Source organism: Erinaceus europaeus, chromosome 4 (genome assembly GCF_950295315.1).
Source record: "Erinaceus europaeus chromosome 4, mEriEur2.1, whole genome shotgun sequence".
NCBI lineage: Eukaryota > Metazoa > Chordata > Mammalia > Eulipotyphla > Erinaceidae > Erinaceus > Erinaceus europaeus.
Genome location: NC_080165.1, coordinates 11821572 through 11842481, shown reverse-complemented (window position 1 = coordinate 11842481; position 20910 = coordinate 11821572).

Here is a 20910-nt window from a genome sequence, read left to right as displayed (position 1 = left end):
AGGGAAGGGGAAAGACTGAGAGGGAGACAAAAAGAGACACCTGCAACCCTGCTTCACCACTTGCAGAACTTTCCTCCTGAAGGTGGCACAGGGGCCTTAAGCCCAACTCCTTGTACATTGTAATATGTGCGTTCAACCAGCTGCAACACCAGCAAACCCCTCTCTTCTACTGTTTTTTTAAAATATGTTTATTAGGGGGGATTAGTGGTGTATAGTAAATACAGTTGATGGCTCATGTGTAAAATTTCTCAGTTTTCTTCCTAGTTGCTCTTCTGCCAGTGTGCCCCTGAACCGGAAGTCCCCCCACCCCCACCTCACAGTCCTTTACTTTGGTGCCGTACACCAACTCCAGTCCCAGTTCTCCTTTGTGTTCCCCCGTTCTGTTCTTATTTTTCAACTTCTGCTCATGAGTGAGATCATCCCATATTCATCCTTCTCTTTCTGGCTTATCTCACTTAACATGATTCCTTCAAGCTCCCTCCAAGATGGGGCAAAGAAAGTCAATTCGAGATGCTGAGCAGTATTTCATTGTGTATATAGACCACAACTTTCTCAGCCACTGATGTGTTGTTGGACACCTGGGTTGGGTTGCTTCTTCTCCTTCTCCTTCTCCTTCTCCTTCTCCTTCTCCTTCTCCTTCTCCTTCTCCTTCTCCTTCTCCTTCTCCTCCTTCTCCTCCTGCTTCTCCTCCTCCTTATTTTTCCTCTTCTTCTTCTTCTTCTCCTCCTTTTTCATCTCCTCCTCTTTCTCCTCTTCTTCCTCCCCTCCCCCTCCTCCTTCTTCTCCTTTCTTTCTTTCTTTCTTTCTTTTTCTTTCTTTTTTTTTTTTTTGCCTGTAGGGTTATTGCTGGGGCTCAGTGCTGCTGGCACTATGAATCCACTTCTCCTGGCAGCCATTTTTTTTTCTATTTTATTGGATAAGACAGAGAGAAATCATCGAGAGAGGAGAGGAAGATAGAGAGGGAGCGAGATAGATACCTGCAGACATGTTTCACTGCCTGTGAAGTGTCTACCCTGCAGGTGGGGAGCCGAGAACTGGAACCCAGGTCTTTGTGTGGGTCCTTGTGCCTAGTACTATGTGTGCTTAACCAGGTGTGCCACCTCTACTTCCTAAATGCCACCGACTCTATCGCCCCACCCCTTCCTCTCCATCCCCACTGACAGTCAGAAAGAGTTCTGCAGGGGAATGGGATCTGAAGTCAAATTCTTTGCTTAGAGCTCCTGCATTTGTGGCTTGTTTTTCTTTTAGGAGTTCCAGGTACCATTCGGGTGGGCGTGCTGAGTTTCTCTGCGTTCCATGTGTTTTTCTCTGCACCCCTGCCTCCTGTCCCAGTCCCTGCCTATGTGCTGCTCACTCTGTCTCTGCTCCAGCCACATGAGTGTCAGCTCCTCGGCACGTCGCCAGAGCGACCTCCTCTCTCTCTTGTTGCCACATGGCCATGCTTTGTGTATCCCCAGATCCCAGCCTAAGTTGCTCAGTTACCTGGGTGTGGAACTTGCCCCCCACAAGGGCCAATTGTTCTCTGCTCCCTTGGATGTGCTCTCACTGGGCCCCACTGGGTAGAGACCCCACCCAGAGGCTCCTGCCCATCATTAACCCCAAGCCTCTCCCTTCAGTACTCTCTGCTCAGTACTCTAGAAGGATCCTAGTGACACATTCAGGTGAGTTTCCTGGCAACAGGGAGACTGGGTGTCCAGCATCCCTAGACACCCCCCCCCCAGCTGTGTGAAATATGGGGAGAGGCCAATCTTGCATCCCTAGTCCAGATCACGCAACTGTCAGGTCCCCGTGGTGCCCTGACTTGAAGATGCATTCAGGACCCCCATACCTACTCTCACAGTGGCAAATGTGCTCTGAGACTCACTGACCACTGTGTGAGGATGCTCAGCTATGGACTAGTTTTCTAACTCCTCAAACGACCAAGCCTGGAACATTAAAACTACAAGTGCAAACCAGGCAGTAGGGCACACATACCACCATGCACAAGGACCCAGGTTCAAGCCCAGGTCCCCATGTACGGGGGGCAGAGAGGGGAGTTTGTTAAGTGATAGAACAGCTGCAGTGTCTCTATTCCTTCTTTCTCTCTCTCTCTCTCTCTCTTTATCTCTCTCTCTCTCTCTCTCTCTCAGAAAAGAAGGAAAAAAATGGCCTTCAAAAATAGTGGAGTTGTGCAGCCCTTTCAATAATCATGGTGGTAAAGCACGCACACACACACACACACACACACACACACACACACACACACACACACACTGACTTTCCCTGTGCCTGACATTAGAGCCATCAGAAAGTCACTCAAGGAGTCACCCACTGGCTGGACTCCTTCCTCACAACACCAGGCTTTGAAGCCATAGTGATGCTTTTCCTGCCCTGTGATGGTCTCTGAGCTTCAGCAGAAAAAATGTGACTTTGACGAGCACTCTGAGTCTGATGGTATGTTTCTCCCTCAACAGGCCCTGAGATATGGGAAGGGGGCACCAATGCCACTTGAGCTACTGTTTCTTTTTGTAAAATTTATTTATTTATTTATTCCCTTTTGTTATTTTTGTTGTTTTATTGTTGTAGTTATTGTTGTTGTTGTTGTTGTTACTGATGTCATTGTTGTTGGATAAGACATAAAGAAATGAAGAGAGGAGGGGAAGACAGAGAGGAGGAGAGAAAGACAGACTTGCTTCATCGCCTGTGAAGTGACTCCCCTGCAGGTGGGGAGCTGGGGGCTCGAACCGGGGTCCTTATGCCTTGAACTATTGTTTCTATACAGGACTGGGGTGTACTGTGCATGTGAGGTGCCTCTTAAACTATGTATTATTCTCTTTTTGAGGAGGGGCAGAGCAAAGCATTTTTTTTATCATCCATGTCTCTCTCCAGGAATACTATCCTTTGTACTCTTGTGTGGTACACGTGATTGAACCCACCGTCTGATAGTTGATATAAGTGATTTTTCTATTGAACTGCATCCTGAGCTTTCTTTTTTCCCCCAAGAGGAAATTTAACACAAGGATTTAAGTTTAAGAAAAGGAATTTAGCACCAGGTCAGCTTGGTGAAAGACTAGATAAGAAACTAGGTGTGTGTGTGTGTGTGTGTGTGTTTGTGTATGTGGTGGGGTGGGGTGGGGAGGGCAGACTGTGAGTCAGTTCAGCAATTAGCTGCATCAGGGAGAAGTGTGTGTCACTGACCTGAGGGACTGGGGTCACTGGGGGTGGTGTGAGAAGGACTAGAACTGCTGAGCTGCAGACTGATGTCAAGGGGCTGAAGGCAGTCTTGTGTGAACCTGTGGGGAGAGGAGTCAGGGAAACATGCCCGCTAAGCTGTGCGAGGTCTCAAGGCCAACCCTGAGCTCCATGGCCCACCTGGTAGGCACGCCCATGGAGTCACCAGAGCTGTCATGTGCACAGACACAAATCCAAATCAGCCAAGGCGAAAGGCAGCAGGGGCACAGAGGCATGAAGGACAAGGGGCTTGAACACAGGACCCAGGAGTCCCCTCCTAGCGATGGGAGAACACTAGGGCTCTGCTTCTGGGGGTCCACTGGAGGCCAGCTGCATAACCCACCTCCCAGCCCCCACAGTAAACTGGTTCTCCCTGAATTTTAAGACCCAGATCTCAGTCAAAGCCAACCTAGCATAGGGTCTCCCTCCGTCCCTCCTCCCTCCCTCCTTTCCTTCCTTCTTCCGTTTCTTCCTTCCTTCTTTCCTTCCTTCTTTCCTTCCCTTTCTCTTTTCTCTGCCTTTTTAATAAAATATATATTTATTTATTCCCTTTTTGTTGCCCTTGTTGTAGTTATTGTTGTAGTTATTGATTTCATCGTTGTTGGATAGAACAAAAAGAAATGGAGAGAGGAGGGGAAGACAGAGAAGGGGAGAGCAAGACAGACACCTGCAGACCTGCTTCACCACCTGTAAAGCGACTCCCCTGCAGCTGGGAAGCCGGGGCCTCAAACCCAGGATCCTTTTGCTGGTCCCTGTGCTTTGCGCCATGTGCCCGTAACCCACTGCGCTACCGCCCGACTCCCTCTCTGCCTTTTTTTAAATTAGTGATTTAATATTGATTTATAAAATGACAAGATATCAGGGGTACAACTCCACACTATCCCCACTGCAAGAACTCTGGATCCCCACCCCCTGCATTGTAAGCTCCAGCAGTTCTCCCCAGAGACATGGGTCAATTATTATTTCTACAAATATCTGTCTATATTTGTATATATTTGGCCTTTTTTATGGGGGTTGTCTCATCTTCTCTCTTTCCAAGTCATACATACATCTATTACTACATCCAAATGGCTTTCCTTTATTCCTCATCTCCATCTGGTTCCTGATGGAGTTGGAGTTCAGAGCCCTCTGGATATCTTCCTGATGTCATTTCTCCCCCACGGGAAGTGTGGGTCAAACTTGTTTTTTTTTGGGGGGGTGCAGAAATTGGCAATTCTGGTGGCTGAAATTGCTTCTCTACTTGGCACTGGCTCTTTCTAAAGAGAGGGACTCAGGTCTGCCATGTGGACCTTTTTTTGCACAGCTTCCTGCACCCACCCCCAACCCCACCGCTGCCCTAGGTCAGAGCATAGCAGGGCAAAGAGGAAGAAGAAAAGGATCTTTGGGCAAACCCTTCCTGGAGGAGCAACATCCAATGGGAGAACTTTCAACACAGTGCACAGCAGCTCCTGGCTCTCCCTACACTGCTGTAGGCATTCCCGCAGTGTGGACACCCCAGGGGTGGGGTCCCCAGGTCACGGCACGTCTGCACTCCTGACTTTTCTAAAACCACACAGCTGTGGTCCTGTGTCTTCTTGACTGACCCTTGGAAAAGCTGCGACACACACCCAGTGACACCTGTGAGCAGGGAAGGAAGTCTGCAGCTCATCCCTCTGGGAGCCTGGTTCGTGTCACAAATGCAGGTCAGCTTTTGGGCCTTGTGGGCCTGCAGAAGTTTCCAGCTTTTCTCTCTCTGACCTTATCCTTCTGAGCTTTCAGGTTATTTATTTTTTTTGGAATTCCACTTCTCTTTCTACACAAACAATTGCCTTTGATGGTGCCTGGAGAGATGCAGGGAACAGACTGTGTTTGCTGAGGACATAACTCTTCCAGCAAACTCGGTTTGATTTGCATGAAAAACTTCACACCCTCAAAAAGCAATCAAAAAACTGTAGTCACATCAGGGAGCTACTGGATTTTTCCAGCAGAAACAGTACCTGCATTGTGTTGGCCTCAGATGTAGGGAGCCAGGGAGGCCCGTGGGCACACTCCTCAAGCAACCATGAGAGTCACCACGGTCCATTTGGGGCCATGTTTTTCTCCAGCACTTTGTACTTTCATTGCCATGGTGGGTGGGGGGTGGGGGGGCTTTATTCTGAAATGAATGAGGTTGGAGAGAGGCCCGGAGGAGGAAACTCAGGTATGTGACCCAGTCACAGCAGGGAGTGACAGGTGAGGTCTGCAACCTTGGTCATTCCTTCTCATCTCTTTTCTTTGATTTTATTATCTTTTCTCTTCTTTCCTTTTCTTTTTCTTTTTTTTTTTTTTTCTCCAGAGTTATTGCTGGGGCTTGGCGCAGGACACTGCTTCTGATGGCCATTTTTTTTAACTTTAAATTTTATTTATTAATTTTTATCTGCTAGAGACAGGGAGAAATTGAGAGGGGATGAGGAGATGGAGAGGGAAAGAGACAGAGAGACACCTACAGCCCTACTTTACCACTCATGAAGCTTTCCCCCTTGCAGGTTGGGGATCAGGGGTTTGAACCCTGGTCCTTGCTCACTATAGTGTAATCTGTGCATTCAACCATGTATGCCACCAACTAGCCCTGACAGCCCTTTTTCCCCCCTCCTTTTTCTAGTTTATTGTATAGGACAGAAAGAAATTGAGAGGGGAGGGAAAGATAGAGAGATAGAGGGAGAGAGAAGGATAGACACCTGCAGACCTGCTTCACCTCCTGTGAAGCTCTGAATCAGGGGGTTTGAACCCTGATCCTTGCGCTCATACTATGTGGGCCACCACCCAGCCCCCAACCCTCCCCAGCTTCATGATAGCTGGGGGGGGGGGGGCTTTTACAAAGACCAGCAATGGTACTGAATGCAGCCAGAAAGTTCTCAAGCACACTCATAGCTTCTGCCACAGGGTTTAAGGTCTCGGAGAGGACCCATCCTTCCTCCAGCTGATCTTTCTTTTCTTCTTTTTTTTTCCTTTTCTTTTTTGTTTATTTAGAAAAAGGAGACATTAACAAAGCCATAGGATAAGAGGGGTGCAACTCCACGATTCCCACCACCAGATTTCCGTATTCCATCCCCTCCCCTGATAGCTTTCCTATTCTTTATCCCTCTGGGAGTATGGAGCCAGGGTCATTGTGGGATGCAGAAGGTGGAAGGTCTGGCTTCTGTAATTGCTTCCCCCACTGAACACCAGCAACAGTGCCCCATGGCTGGCTCCTCCTGAGGCCTCAGCTTCCCTGAGGATGACTCTGGGCTCTGTCACCTCCCCACTATCTGCCTTTGGGGAACCAACTATCAGCTGTCTCTCCTCAGGGCCAGGCCTTCCGGGAACATCCGGGGTGGCAGAAGCTTCTGCTTAGAAAGCAGAGACTGAGCTAATGTGCTCTCAAGCTCACAGTGAATACCTCTTTCTCACTTTAGTATTAGTTTCTGTGGTAGTGAATGACACATGGAAAAAAAATTGCCATCTTGACTGTGGGAAAGCACATAAAACAATTGTGTCAAATATATTCACAGCGTTGTGCAAATGGCCTCCAGAGCTGCTTCATCTTGCAGAAATGAAACTTGCTGTGTCTTAAACCATCGTACGTGAGAGGATGTGCCCCTGTGAGCCCGTGCGCGTGTGTGTGTGTCTGTGAGTGTGAGTGTCTGTGAGTATGTGTCGGAGTGTGAATGGGTGCAGGGCAGTGTGAGTGGGTGTGCATCCTAGGTTGTGAGTGTGTGTGTGTGCACCTGTGAGTGTGTGTGTGTGTGTGTGTGTGTGTGTGAGAGAGAGAGAGAGAGAGAGAGACAGAGAGACAGAGAGAAAGGGAGAGAGCCTGTTTGATATATATGTTGGGACCACTGAAAATCTCCTAAGAAACTCTCAGAACTCAGGCTCCCTGAGATGTGGGTTTAGCTCCAGACATCACTCTCCATTGCCCCTTCCCAGAACCTCAAGATGTGACTAGGCTTGTTAAAGAGACTCTAAGGGGCCAGGTTGTGGTGTACTTGCTTAAGTACATATGTTACCGGACCTGAGTTCAAACCTCCAGCCTCCACCTGCAGGGAGAAAAATCTTCCTGAGTGGTGAAGCAGGGCTACAGGTGTCTCTCTGTCCTTCTTTATTCCCCTTTCCTCTCAATTCTCTCTGTCTTATCCAAAAAAAATAACAAATAAAATAGATTCCTAGAGATCTTTAAACTTTTTCTTTTCTTTTTCTTTCCTTCCTTCCTTCCTTCCTTCCTTCCTTCCTTCCTTCCTTTCATCTTTCTTTCTTTTTTTCTTTATTCTTTTTTCTTTTTTTGCCTTCAGGGTTATCACTGGGGCTTGGTGCCTGCACTATGAATCCACTGCTCCTGTCAGTCATCTTTTTCCCATTGTTGTTGCTGCTGTTGTTGGATTGGACAGAGAGAAATTGAGAAGGGAGGGGAAGACAGAGAGGGGGAGAGAAAGATAGATACCTGCAGACCTGCTCCACTGTCTGTGAAGCAACCCCTTGCAGGTGGGGACCTTGGGGCTTGAACCAGGGATCCTTGTGCCTGTCCTTGTGCCCAGGAAATGGTTGGTATGTTTTTAAAGGAGACTCATAAGATAGCTCAGCTGGGAGTGCTCCTGCTTTGCCATGCAGGGAACCCAGGTTCAAGGCCTGGCCCTCACCCATCATATTGGTGGAAGCTTTAGTGTTGTTATGCCTCTCCCCTCCTCTCTCCCCCTTCTCTCTCTTTCTCTCTTTCTAGATGAGAAAGTCAGTCTAGAGTTGTGAAGGGAAAGGGAAGACAGCTCAGCTCTGGCAGATGATAGCCCTGAGGACTAATTCCGGGCCTCTGGAGCAATGGGCAGGCAAGTCCCGTGCACCTCGATCTGACTGTATCTCCAGCCCCAGCTTGTCAGACTTTGAAATACCCCAAGGTCTTGGTGGTGGCACACCTGTTTGAGAGCACATTCCCTTGTGCCAGGACCTGGGTTCGAGCACCTTCCCTACGCCTGCAGGTATCTCTCTTTCACTCTCCCTCTCTAGTTCCTCCTCTGCTCTCGAGTGGCCGCCAAAAGCAGTGGATCTGTAGTGACGACAATGATCTTGGTGGCAAATATAAATCCATAAAATAAAATGCTTCCTGAAGCGTGGCAAAAGTCCATCAGAGCTCTTACAGATGAAGACTTTCCCGTTGGAAATGACAATATCTTGTACAAAGTTGGTTGAGCGGTCAGCCGTGGAGATGCCAGTGAGAAGTCATAGGCAGCTAGACACAGCAAAAATGCCCAGCCCCCTGGATCCCATCCCTCCTCAGGAGCTGCTCACACTCGACTGGCCACTGGAGCATAGCAAGAGAACCACACCCACACCTAGTTATTCTCACTTTCCCAGAGAAAAAAGAAAAGCACTCTGTGACAAAAATAAAAATGTCGTGAAGGAAGAAAAAGCAATTCAAGTGGTAGCTTAGCAGTACATAGAAACAAAATCAGCCACAGAAATGAAGCCAAATAGTAACTAGCATACTGCTACAAATGCTCTTGTTAGGGAGTTCGGCGGAGCACAGCAGATTGAGCACACATGGCGCAAAGCACAAGGACCCGTGGAAGGATCCCATTTCAACCCCTGGCTCCCCACCTACAGGGGAGTCGCTTCATAGTCGGTGAAGCACGTCTGCAGGTGTCTGTCTTTCTCTCCCTCTCTGTCTTCCCCTCCTCTCTCCATTTTTATCTGTCTTGTCCAATAGTGATGACATCAGTAACAACCACAATAATAATTACAATAAAACAACAAGGGCAGCAAAAGGGAATAAATAAATAAATAAATACTAATTTAAAAAAAGAAAACAAATGTTCTTGTTAAAAGAACAGTAGCAACTGGAAAACATAATGGGAGGGTGTGTGCAGTGGCACACCCGGTTGAGCACACACTTTGCCATGTGCAAGGACCTGGGTTCGAGTCCTCACTCCTCACCTGCCAGAATGAGGAGGCTTCATGAGCAGTGAAGTAGGTCTGCAGATGTCTGTCTTTCTCTCTCCCTCTCTATTTCTCCCCTACCTTTTTAATGTCTCTCTTCCATATCAAATAAAATAGATAATTTAAAAAAGGAGAAGAAAAAGACAAAATGGCTGCTGGGAATGGTGCATTCATAGTGTGGACACCTTGGCTGCAGACAGAATGAAATTATAGTAGGGAAATACCTGGTTATATTTTAGTCGAGTCAAATCTCATAAAGCGCAGTGCTGCATGGCATCTCACAGTTCAGCTCATAAAACATTACTGATTCTGTTCCCCCATCCTATAAAAGCTTTATTGGGCTGTATGATCAAGGAATTTCAACAGTCAAGGGCAAAGGGTTATGAGGAACTCTTAGAAGACTTCTTTGGGGCATCAGTGGTAGACTGTCCTTGCCCACATGTGTAACTGATAGGACATCATCTGTCATCCTCTCATCCCAGTGGAATAAAGGAATTGGATTCATCAGACAACAGGCCTAATATCTTGTCACAAGACTAGAGTTTACTGAAAATCAATTTTACTTATATATGTGTGTGTGCAAATATTTTCTTTCAGTTACTAATGAGTTCCAGGAAACGTTTCCAGTGGATCATGATACATACCCATCTGGACCAGCTCGTATCTCAGACGCCACTTGAACAGCTCAGAGGCGGTATCAGGATCCAAGAAACACAGGAAGGACTCACACACAGTTATCAGCAAGCCCTGCTGTGGAAACTGCCTAGCGAGCATCACAGAAAAGAGAACTTGTCCCACCCTGTGGCTGTATCCGGGCACCCACACACGTGATTATGCAACAGTCCTTCCTAGCTGTGGAAATTTAGAGAATTGGATCCAGAAGATCCTGAGGAACAGCATGTCCTATCAGTTTCCGGCCCGGCCTCACTGGATACTTCTCTTGTGGTTTCCAAGTTTCGATGTCTTTTTTCTGCTCTTCTTCCAGAAAAGCCTCCCATGGCTGGTTCCATTTCTTTAGCTCATCAGCAAGAAGGCGTCCCTTGGGAGAGGAGATGTAGAAGGGTGCTGAACCATTGTCTGGGCACCCTTGCTGGCTGTACCCACAGCTTCATTGGGAAGGGGTAAGAGACCTAAATAGATTAGCACTTTGACCTGACTAGACTTGGGCTTCCAAAGAGAGCAGGGGCCCACATGGAAGCTGGCCCATTCATGTGACCCACTTCATCCTCCTCTGATCCATTGCCCTGGTAGCTGTCTTATGTCACTTAAAAAAGGGGAATGGGTGATGGAGGCCCTCATTCATCACAGTTAGAAATAAAGCCTCCTGGGCCCTCACATAACACAGCTGTCACCAGACAGCAGTGGCTGCTATCCCCCGTGACAACAGTGAATTGATATGAAACTCCTGAAAGAGTTTCTGGGTTGAAGACAGTGACAGGTAAAGGCTGATCACAGCCCTCCCAATGATCTGAACCAATGGACAAGTTAAGTCTTTGCTCTCTTGAAAAATGAGAAAGGACAGATGACATCCATTGGCAGCATCAACACATTATACAGATGTATGATGGTACATATATACATACAAACACATGGCTTTATTCAGCTTTCTTCCACTCAATTTAAAATAACCTTTTGCAAATTAGATCATTTGTTCATTCATTCATTCATTCACTAGTTTCCAAAGATGACTTCAAGTCCTCATACCTCTCAGACACACACTGTCATGTGGTCTTCCACCAAAGTATATCAGTGAAAGTGCCACAGAAAGGCATAAGAACTTTGTGTTTTAGGACCTTAACTCAGCATTTAAAAGTCCAGCTGAACTCTTGAAAAAGAGACATTGAGATTAATGGGAAGGATAAAGGGTCCCAGCTTCCCCCATAACCAATTTGATCCAGTCTTCACCTGTCCTAACTGCCCAGGTGAGAGGCCATTAGGAGAATGCATCCTTTGGTCTCTGTCAAGACATTCACACTGATATTACATGGAACAGAGATAAAGCCAGCCTGCTAAGTCCTGCTACAATCATGAAGCATTGAGAAATCATATAAAAGTGACTGTCCTTCTAATCCACTAAGCTTCAGGATCCTTAGCTATATAGATAAAAGAAACATCAGTAGAAAAAAAGGCATATCAATTCAAGAACTACTTATCCCTACTACTGGTGACCATGCGATGAACAAGAAATGATATCTACCTTTGTGGCACATCAGACCAGGGGAGGGAATAAAGCTAATAGCTAGCTGTAGTAATTTAGTCAATATTCTGCTTCAATAATTTCATAAGATCCTGCTTATCTTTTATGTTCCCATGACAAATAGAGTATATGAACATAATATATGCTCAGAATATGCTGACTAAGTAATTAAAATCAGCAGACTATCTCCTTTCAAAGAATGAAGTGTGGGTTACTCACTTAAATTGGAATAGATGTTTTCAGTGAATTATGAATGGAGTGTTAGTGTTAGTGTTAGCTTTGTGCTTACTTAGTCACATACTTTAAATTTTATTTCCATATCTGAGATCCAAATAATTGCAAGGGGGAGATGGTGATCTATGCTTCTAGAAATCCTTCTTACATTAGTGCCCATCCCACCCTCCCTCGTAACAGTAATCGGTTTCCCACTCACATTGTAATTCAAATGGATTCTATTTCCTTTAAACATTCTTTGGGTCTCTTATTTCTTTTCTTTTTTAACTTTCTTTATTTACAGTTCACAGTAAAATATAATAGTTTGTACATGCATAACATTTCCCAGTTTTCCACATAACAATTCAACCCCCACTAGGTCCTCCTCTACCATCCTGTCCCAAGACTTGAAACCTTGCCCCCACGATCCCCACCCCAGAGTCTTTTACTTTGCTGCAAGTCCTAATTCTGCATAGTGTTTTCCCTTATGATCTTCTATTTCAACTTCTGCCTATAAGTGAGCTCATCCTATATTCATCCTTCTATTTCTGACTTTTCTCACTTAACACAGTTTCTTCAAGCTCCATCCAAGATGAGGTGAGGGAGGTATATTTATCATTTTTAATAGCTGAATAGTATTCCATTGTATACATAGACCACAACTTACTCAGCCAGTCATCTGTTGTTGGACACCTGGATTACTTCCAATTTTGGACCACTTATTTTGTAGCTTCTCTGTCCACAAGCTCAACCTTTCTTTATCCATGCACACAGGGACAGATGGGCCATTCTATACGGCAGAAGAGGGGGCTGTTATACTTTACTAGAAACCCCCTCCCTGAATCTGAGGACCCATGTGGAGATAGATTAGATCAATTAGAGGCTGACTATGGGACTATCAGATGCAGAAACTTGATATTCAGAAACAGTGACACCATCACTCAATATCTCTGTGATTTCCACCCACACCTTCTTTCTCCATTTATATTGTTCCCAATGCTATAAACTTAGAGATCAGCAAGCTTTCCTATTGGGGAGATTATGGTCTAAGAATAGGAAAATAAAACAAGTCAGAAATCAGCAAGATCAGGTGAAATGATTCATCTTGAAACTAGCCTGCCATGATTTCCTTTATTCTCTAGTCCTATGCAGGCAGTAAGTACAGAATTCTAAGTAGTACCAAAGTGTTTTATTATATACACATGCAAAATTTGTATTATTTATTGCTGCAACATTTATTTTAGTTTTCCTATGAAAATTCTATGAGAAGTATATGTGTATCAATACATAAAATACATATGCATATCTGCATATGCATAATGAATATCAGAGTTGAACAGCCTAGAAAAAGACGCAGAAGTCAAAGATGTTATATTTTGACTTTTAGCATATGCTTGCAAAATACTTTCATTTAAACAGGGAATTGTATATTTTTTTAGTCTTTAAATTGGGATCAATGATAGAAATGTAATTGCGACTCATGGTCCAGGCTGCTGTGTGAACTGAGAGCTTCAGGAGGAAGGAAGCGTGGTGTCCAACAATCCTGCTGGGCTGCTGGTTAAAATCCTGCCTTGGTTCTGATCCAAGGACTATAGCTATAAAGGTGCCCACACCAGGAGGAAGCTAGAAGATGAGTCATAGTGCATGCTGACCCTGGTGATGAGAGTCATGGGTAGGCAGGGAATACCAAGGAAGATTATCTGGACCACAACAAGACAGGACTAGAATGACTTCAGGAATCCACCAAATAACTGGTGAGTGCAAATCCATGTGGTTTATGAACAGAGAGGAGCCTAGGGAGAGATTAAGTGGTTGGAAACAGTCAGGCAATTTACCAGTTGAAACATCACCTCCAGTCTGTTTCATCAACAAAGAGATGGTTGAAGGGAGGAGAGAACTCCCTAAGACTAACCAAATGCAACTGGGAGTCTCCATTGCTACTGCCCTCAGAACCTGGAACAGCAGTGGGGAGGTCCTGTGCTGACACAAATGGACATAGAATGAACCAGGAAACTTAGTAGAAGATCTATACCTCAGTAGCCCTAACAGTGGGGCTGTGAGAATCTTTTTGCATAACCACTGTATTATCTCTGCTGCACCCTGCTTTATCTTTTGGTCAGGAGTAAGGGTTAAGCTAAGAAGCCTACTTAAAGTTTAAAAGCCCTCAGTCTCCCATAGCCTACAGGGTAGAAAAAGAATAAAAGAGGCTTTTAAACCACTGTGCTCTAACTCAGGGATTAAAATAATATTAAACAACTGTCAACTTACAGAACTGTGAACCCTTTAATTAACTTACTTAGACACAATTCAATCCAGGCAAGAGTGATCAGTAATTTGAAAATTACTGAGAGAGGTCCCTCGTAACATACTATAAAGAATGTTTAAACCGACAAGAAGAAATTTTGGAGAAATGAACCAGGACAAGGGTCCAGCTAAAAGGCCCCCAAAATGTGAAGCAGAAAATAATGAGGTCAACATCCAATTATAAAAAAGACTAAGGCAAGCATAAACCTATCGGACCACATGAAATTAAAAGCTTCTGCACAGCAAAAGAAACCACTACCCAAACCAAGAGACCCCTCACAGAATGGGAGATCTTTACATGCCATACATCAGACAAGAGTTTAATAATCAAAGTATATAAAGAGATTGCCAAACTCAACAACAAGAAAACAAATGATCTTATCCAAAAATGGGGAGAGGACATGGACAGAATATTCACCACAGAAGATAGCCAACAGGCCAAGAAACACAAGAAAAAATGCTCCAAGTCTTTGATTGTCAGAGAAATGCAAACAAAGACAAAGAGATACCACTTCACTCCTGTGAGAATGTCATACATCAGAAAAGGTAACAGCAGCAAATGCTGGAAAGGTTGTGGGGTCAAAGGAACCCTCCTGCACTGCTGGTGGGAATGTAAATTGGTCCAACCTCTGTGGAGAGCAGTCTGGAGAACTCTCAGAAGGCTAGAAATGGACATACCCTATGATCCTGCAATTCCTCTCCTGGGGATATATCCTAAGGAACACAACACACCCATACAAAAAATCTGTGTACACATATGTTCTTAGCAGCACAATTTGTAATAGCCAAAACCTGGAAGCAACCCAGGTGTCCAACAACAGATGAGTGGTTGACCAAGTTGTGGTATATATATACAGTAGATTACTACACAGCTATTAAAAACTGTGACTTCACCATTTTCAGCAGATCTTGGATGGACCTTGAAAAATTCATGTTGGGGCAGGGATAGATAGCATAATAGTTATGCAAAGAGATTCTCATGCCTGAGGCTACAGAGTCCCAGGTTCATCCCCTGCACTACCATAAACCAGAGCTGAGCAGTACTCTGGTAAAAAGAAAAATTCATGTTAAGTGAAATAAGTCAGAAACAGAAGGATGAATATGGGATGATCTCACTCTCAGGCAGAAGTTGAAAAACAAGATCAGAAGAGAAAACACAAGTAGAACCTGAACTGGAATTGGTGTATTGCACCAAAATAAAAGACTCTGGTGTGTGTGTGTGTGGGGGGGAATACAGGTCCAAGAAGGATGACAGAGGACCTAATGGGGCTTGTATTGTTATATGGAAAGCTGAGAAATGTATGCACATACAAACTATTGTATTTACTGTCAAATGTAAAACATTAATTGCCCAGTAAAGAAATAAAAAAAAACCCGTGATTTCACCATTTTCAGCTGATCTTGGATGGAGCTTGAAAAAAAAATCATGTTAAGTGAAATAAGTCAGAAACAGAAGGATGAATATGGGATGATCTCACTCTCAGTCAGAAGTTGAAAAACAAGATCAGAAGAGAAAACACAAGTAGAACCTGAACTGGAGTTGGCATATTTCACCAAAGTAAAAGACTCTGGGGTGGGTGGTGGTGATAGGGGGAAGAATACAGGTCCAAGAAGGATGACAGAGGACTTAGTGGGGGTTGTATTGTAATATGGAAAGCTGGGAAATGTTATGCACGTACTAACTATTGTATTTACTATTGAATGTAAAACATTAATTCCCCAATAAATTTTTTTTTAAAAAAAGAAAGAAATGTAATTGCAAGGGCTGGGTGTTGGCACATCCAGATAAACATGTTCTCATGGTCATGGCTGTGGTCCCCAGCTGCTAGGGAGAAGCTTCATGAAAGGTGGAGCACAGTTGCAGGTGTAGCTCCTTTCTGTGTGTTTATATTTCTATCAGAAAAAGAACAAAAAATGGCCACAACAAGACAGTGATGGAGTCATGTGGGCACTTCGTCCCAGCTATAACCCTGGTGGTGGCAAAAAAAAAAAAAAAAAAGAAAGAAAGAAAAGAAAAGAAAAGAAAGAGAAAGGATGCAAGAATGGGAGAAAGAAAGAAAATAAATATAATCGCAACTTGTCATGCAATATTGGACCTTGTATTACAAAGGGCATTTTAAGCTATGACATCATACCTCTGTACACAGACAAGCTAATTGTGACTTGAAGAGGAACAATAATTTGTTCCTGCCACACAGCTGTAACATTCACATCTGGGACTAGAACTACTTCTTTTTAAACCATATCGTTGTGCAGCTTGATTTTTGGTTTCTTCTTCTAGCGTTTGCCCTTCTTCCATAGCCAGTCAACAGCATCAGGTTGAGCCTAATGTAAAGTTTTGAGACCTCCTTTGAATCTGGAGAGGTGGCAGTCGTTGATTTTTGGTGATGCCATGTGTTGAACCTCTTCAACCTGAGACCTTAGAGACTTAGTCATAAAAGTTTGTTGCATAACCACTGTGCAATCTTCCTGGCCCACTAAAGATTTCCTTAAGATCTATTTACATGTTTATTTTTATGAGAGAGAAAGAGAGAGCCCCAGCTCTGCATATGGATTGAATTGAGAACTCTGGGGACCTCAGTCTCTCTCTCTCTCTCTCTCTCTCTCTCTATGTATATATATATATATATATATATATATATATATGTCTTTATTCTTGTACAGTCTAAAATTGATGATGGAAATATCTGCTGCTGCTGAGCTCTGGCCATCCAATTGCCTTGCGTGTGTCTGCCCTCTAATTCAGCTGGTTTCTCTTTTGCCTCCTGTGAATTTTTTATGAATTCCCTCCAGGGGGGCAGTAATTGCCTTTTAGTCCTTTATTCTCCAGTCATATCTAATTGCTGTGATGGTTCCTTGATAAAACACACATTTTTTTTCATTTTTTTATTGAATAAAACAGAGAAAAATTGAGAGAGGAAGGGAAGATAGAAAGGAGAGAAAGACAGACACTTGCAAACCAGCTTCGCTACTTGCCAAGTGTCTCCCCCACAGCTACCACCCACCCCCCACAGCAATTCTGTGTCCAAGACATTGGTAATGAAATCTACATATAACAATATTTTGAGCTTAATGATGTAGATGATATCATTATATATATTTTACAAAAGAAGAAATGGAGAAATTAAAGACTTGGATAACTTCACCACCATCCATCAACTTTTAAATCCATTTAACTATATTAACCCCAGGCAATGGGACTGAGATTAGTCAGAGCAGCACATCAGTTTGGCTCTTTTTTTTTTTTTTTTTTTTAAGGTGGCTTGCATGCATTCACCAGCCTTCCTGTCTGCAGACAGGCCCTGTGTCATTGTGTGGAATTTCACTCATATTCCCTCTGTTGTAAAAGAGATGGGAAGTCACGGGGCTGCTAATATATCTGCTTTCAATTAGCAGGGTTTTGTTTTGTTTTGTTTTGTTCTGTGTTGTTTTCTCTCTCTCTCTCTTTTTGTTTGTTTGTTTCTTTTGTTTGTTTTTACATCTGTAGCATAGGAAAGAGAATGTGGCCTCAATAAACCTCAGACTCTGTGTTTCAATGTCAACATGACTCTTAAAGAGAGTCAAGTCTGCTTAGAGGAAGGCAGGCCCCTTGGACGCCAAGCCTCTTTTGAGGAAAGAGCTTAACTCCATGGCTAGTTGAGATGTGGGCCTGCAGTGCCTTCCTCCCACTAGCACAGCTGAGAGAGGGGCTGTCAGACAGCCCCAGTGCTGAGAAAGTTAGGGATACTCAGCAAACACTGGCTTTCTCCTGAGAGGACTGAACTGCTGTCACCACCTTGTACTGGGGGGAAGAGGAAGAGGACCAGTGTTTGTTTCCCCAACATTTAGAAAGTTCACTACACATTCTCTCAACAAAAAATTGAGGAGAGAGCATGATTTCTAGTAATTTTAAACTTTATTCAGGAAAATTCAGAACATTCACATGTGGAGAGGGGGAGGGAGAGAAGGGGGAGAAGAGTCCAGCTCTTAGCCACATGGTTGACCTGCACAGACAGCAAGTCACATCCATGGTCTAGCTTTTAACATGCAAGCCCTACCTCCACCTTTCCAAGACACCTGTCAACACTCCTGTTTTCTGGGCGATGCCCTCCAGGTACCGCCTGTCCCTCCACTACCTCTCCTTTCATCTGTCCTTTTTCTGCCAGCTACAAGACAGGTGAGAAATAAAGCAGGTCAGGTGGACTGATCTCCTCCAAGAGGAATTCATGGAGGATCTCGCTCCTCAGGGCAGGCGCTACACCCTGTGCAAATGACCTCCAGTGGAAATGTGGCCCCTCCCCCCACACTCTGGGTTTTGATGAACATTTTTTAATTCATTTGATTTATTATCGGATTAATATGGTGAGACATTGAGAGGGGCAGGGGAGATAGAGAGGGAGAGAGACACCTGCAGCTCTGCTTCACCAATTGTTAAGTTTTCCTCCTACAGGTGGGGACCAGGGGCTTGAACACGGGTCCTTGCATATTGTAATGCGTGTGCTCAACCAGGTGTACCACCTCCTGGGTCCATTTTTTAAAAAAGATTTTATTTATTTATTTATTAATGAGAAAGATAGGAGGGAGGAGAGAGAAAGAACCAGACACCACTCTGGTACATGTGCTGCCAGGGATTGAACTCTGGACATCATGCTTCAGAGTCCAGATAAAATCCATGGCACTACCACACAATCCATCTGGTTTTAACTGAATCCCGGTTTAGCTGCAGGTGGGTGGGGGAAGAAATGGTTGATTTTAGTGGCTTTGCCTTCAGGGCAAAGTTATTCCACTTTCCTATCAGCCTCTCAGGGTTTGTGTTGGGAGTCTCTCTTGTGCCAAGACTTCCCTCAGGTCCCAAGAAGATTGCATTTACTTCAGTGTTTGGCTTTTGATCAGCTGCTGGTTAGGAAGAAAAGTTCTCCACAGTCATTAGCCTCCTTTCTTCTCCAAGACCCACCTAGCCCTCAGCTGGCACTACTGTGAAGTCTGGGTGTGACCCTAGTTAACTGAACAGACCATAAAAAGGCCACTCCTTGAAGTCTCCCGGGGCATGAAGGTGAGTGAGTGGGAGGGGCAGCTTTGCTGTGTGTGCTTTACCCCTGCCCTCAGGCAGAGAGCTACTGTTCACTTGCATTTGTTCTGTCCTTGAGGCAAAGGCAGTTCTTCCCTTTGAAGCTTTCTCCATTCAAAGGGAAGCAATCAATTCAATGCTGAGCACACTCATTAAGCACCTCCTGTGACCCTGCACTGGCCTGGGCCTGCTGGGTGGAGCCTCTCAAACCTTGAGTCTTAATGCTCACCAGAAGGCTTCACATTAGTTGCATGTGAGGTGAAGCTAGTTAACTGCACTTCTGAAAACCCCAAGGTAGGTAGAGCAGGGGAGAAGCCCATGAGGTAAACCACCTGTAGGGATGGGTGTTCCTTGTCCTGTGTATGTCCCAGGTTCGATTCCTACCCCATATGGGAATACTACACTACTGGGAGAAGCTCTGGAGCTGTGACATGTCTCCCTCTCCGCTCCCTCTCCCCTTCCCTTCTTCCACTCATCCCCCTCTCCTCCCCCTCTCCCTCTCTTTCCCCTCTCCCCCACCCCTTCCACTCCTTCCTTTTCCCTCTCTTGCTCTGCTCTCCTTCCCCCTCTACTTCTCCCTCTCCACTCCCCTCCCCATCTTTCTCTCATCCCTCTCCCCTCTCCTTCCCCTCTCCACTCCCCTCCCCATCTTTCTCTCATCCCTCTCCCCTCTCCTTCCCCTCTCCACTCCCCTCCCCATCTTTCTCTCATCCCTCTCCCCTCTCCTTCCCCTCTCCACTCCCTGCCCCATCTTTCTCTCATCCCTCTCCCCTCCCCCTCTCCACTCCGCGCCCCATCTTTCTCTCATCCCTTTCCCCTCTCCTTCCCCTCTCCCCCACCCCTTCCCCTCCTTCTTCCTTTTCCCCTTCTTCATCCCCTTCCTTCTCTCCTTCCCCTTCTCTTTCTCCATTCTCTTCCTTTTCCTATTCCCCTTTCCCATCCTCATCCCCCTTCCCTTGTCCCTTCCCACTCCTCTCCTTATCTCCCTCCTCCATCCTTTCTCTTTCTCCTCTTTATCTGAATGAACAACCAGCCTGGAAATAGTAAAAATAGGGTCCCCTTTATGGGGGGTGGGGATGGAAAGAAGTCGCTTTAATTTTAATTTCAGGATTGATGTTAAAAAAAATCAGCTGGGTGGAAAGGACAGAGCCACCTCAGAAATACTGTCTTCTCCACCCCAAGTGTGGCCAAGTCCTATTTCTACTCTGTAGAGGAGAAATGCACATTATACACTGACAAGAAATTCCCTAGTGTTGCTCTCCAGTGTTACAACTCGAAAGTAACCAAGGAGAGCCAGGACACCTGGAGGCCTCAGTTCCGGGCTGATTCCCACCAGACCTGCACAGCCCTGGACCTCAGCACCCAGCCTTTATCTGTCTTCAAGCTGGGTATGGCACAAACTTGACTGGCTAGAAACAAGAGTCCATCAAGGTGCTGACCAGGAAGGTTGGCTACAGTCAGACTCAGACTAGGGCCAGTCAAGTTACTGGAATTCAGAATGAGAATCCACCACCAGCAGTTTTCTCTCATTCTTTTGCCAGTGGATTTTTTCATTTCAATACCAGTAATTTAAGGCTGCAAGTCACTTGGATATGAAGGTATATGGTAACATCCTGGAGAGATAATATATGAATGTCTCCCATTCATGATTATCTCTTGGGTGACGCAAAAACCCTATTCTAAGTAAAAAGGAATGCAAACTAACATGCACAGTATCTCCTTGTCTATAAAGACTTTCAAACCTTCCCAGTATTTCTTCCTTTTGAAAAGGGGACAGAATATAAATAGGAGGTAAGTTTTTTGTTTTTTTCTTCCCCTTCCCCCCTCTCCCTGCCCAGAACATTCTTGGTTAGAATTAAGAAGTTTACCTACATTCCTATGACTGAGAGGGGACCTGGAACTTTTCTTTTTAAATTATTTTTTATCTTTACTTGCTGGACAGAGACAGTCAGAAATTGAGAGGGGAAGGGAAGATAGAGGAGAGAGACATCTGCAGCCCTGCTTCAGCTTTTACGAA